At 28.1% G+C, this 2,385-nt stretch overlaps 1 non-coding gene across 1 annotated transcript; it reads left to right on the top strand.

The window, feature by feature from the left end:
- Positions 1-1,839: 1,839 nt before the first annotated feature.
- On the top strand, positions 1,840-1,950 carry LOC140975966 (small nucleolar RNA R71). Its single transcript, XR_012175102.1, has one exon. It is a non-coding gene; the product is annotated as a small nucleolar RNA R71 (small nucleolar RNA).
- Positions 1,951-2,385: the final 435 nt, after the last annotated feature.

The following is a 2,385-nucleotide window of genomic DNA, read 5'->3' as shown; positions in this document are numbered from 1 at the left end:
TAGTTTTCCTGGAAATAAATGCAAAAGAGAATTATAAAGTAAAACTTTTTGTCCAATTTCAAATGACTTTCTCATAATATTTTTATCATGAAAGGCTTTAGTTTTATCTTTATAAATCTTTGAATTTTCATATGCATCATTTCTTAATTCTTCAAGTTCATTTAATTGCAATTTTATTAATTTAGATGCATCATCTAAATTAATATTAAATGCTTTAATTGCCCAATAAGCTTTATGTTTAAATTCAACCGGTAAATGACAATGCTTACCAAAAACTAACCTATATGGTGACATCCCTAATGATGTCTTAAATGCAGTTCTATATGCCCATAATGCATCAGTTAATCTTAAAGATCAATCTTTTTGATTTGGATTAACTGTTTTTTCTAAAATTTGTTTTATTTCTCTATTTGCAAGTTCAACTTGACCATAACTTTGAGGATGATATGGGGTAGAAACTTTATGTGTAATGCCATATTTTCTTAAAAAAGAAGAAAATGATTCCTTTATAAAATGACTTCCCCCATCACTAATTATTGCTCTAAGTATTCCAAATCGGCTAAAAACAACTTTATGATCATTAGTTCTACATGCAATTGCTTCAATCCATTTTGAAACATAATCAACAGCGACTAAAATGTACGTATATCCAAAAGATAATGGAAATGGACCCATAAAATCTATCCTCCAACTATCGAATATTTCAATAATTATGATTGGATTTAAAGGCATCATGTTTCGTTTTGAAATTGACCCTATCTTCTGACAGTTTTCACAAGATTTGCAAAATAAATGCGTATCTTTGAATAAATACGGCCAATAAAATCCACATTGTAAGATTTTTGCAGCTGTTTTATTGGATGAAAAATGATCTCCACATGCTTCAGAATGACAAAATTTTATAACATTACTTACTTCATTGTCGGGTATACATCGTCAAAAAATTTGGTCAGGACAATACTTAAACAAGTAAGGATCATCTCAATAAAAAATTTTAACTTCTATCAAGAATTTATTATTATCCTGTGAATTCCAATGAGAAGGCATTTTATTTGTCACAATAAAATTTACAATGTTAGCAAACCAGGGCATAATAGTAGCATAAAACAACTGATCATCTGGAAAATTTTCATTTATTGGTATTTCATTATGAGATCGTTCAGTCTCATAGATTGACTGTTTTGAATATTGATAGATTCTTGCTTTTGGATAAATGCATGAATTACATCCTCAAAGTTTTTTCTTGGAGATGTAACATAAGGAATATAACCTTGATGATTTTGGTTATTTTGAAAGTATTGTTGTGAGGGTTGTGCATTATTATCATTTCTCAAACTAAAATTAGGATGATTTTTCCATCCAATATTATATGATGTTGAAAAAAGATCTAGTATTCGTTTTTTATAATTGTTAGCATAATTTGCTTGTTCATGGAGACATTCTTTAAATGAAGGTAATGTTGGACAGTCTTTTGTAGCATGATCATGTGTATCACATATATGACAAACAATTTCTTGAATACTTTTTAATTGACCACTCTTTTTCATTTTTAATGATTCAATTTTTCTTGCTTAAGATGCAAGTTTAGCTTGAATATCTATATCATCTTTAAGATTATAGATACCACCCCCATTTGTTGAATTATTGATTTTAATTGTTGGTGGTTCTATTGTACCTTTATTATCTCAATTTTGAGCATTTTCTGCTAATGAATCCAAATACTCCATAGTTTCATTTTGGTTTTTATCTTCAAAAGTTCCATTATACATGAATTCTATCATTTTCCTTTCTTTAGGTGTTAGACCTTCATAAATGTGAGAAACTATTCTCCATGTTTCAAAACCATGATGTGGGCATGTATTAAGTAATTCTTTATATCTATCCCAACATTGATAAAATGTTTCTCCTTGTTTTTGAGAAAAAATAGTAATTTGTCTTTTAAAAGAGTTTTTTCGTTGGAAAGAAAATTTTTTTTTGAGAAATTGTTGTTGCATTTCTTCCCATGATCTTATTGAACTTGATCTCAAATTTTGTAGCCATGTTTTAGCTTTATCTTTTAAAGAAAAAGAGAAAAGCTTTAATCGAACTATATCCATGCTACAATTTTGATCATTATAAGTGTTACAAACTTCCTCAAATTCTCTTAGATGTAAATATGGATTTTCAGACTCTAAGCCATGAAAGTTTGGTAAAAGTTGAATAATTTGAGGTTTAAAGTTGAAATTAGACGCATCAGGAGAAAAAACTAAACAAGATGGGGCACTAGTTCTAATAGGGTTCATATGGTGCCTAAGTGTTTTTAATTGATCATGTTCTTGATTATTATTATTATTATTATTGTTATTATTGTTCTCATTATCTTGATTATTTGAATTATCATCCATG

Source organism: Primulina huaijiensis, chromosome 4, assembly GCF_012295235.1.
Source record: "Primulina huaijiensis isolate GDHJ02 chromosome 4, ASM1229523v2, whole genome shotgun sequence".
Classification (NCBI taxonomy): domain Eukaryota; kingdom Viridiplantae; phylum Streptophyta; class Magnoliopsida; order Lamiales; family Gesneriaceae; genus Primulina; species Primulina huaijiensis.
The sequence above is the reverse complement of the archived record's forward strand: the minus strand, read 5'-3'. Positions and strand labels throughout refer to the sequence as shown.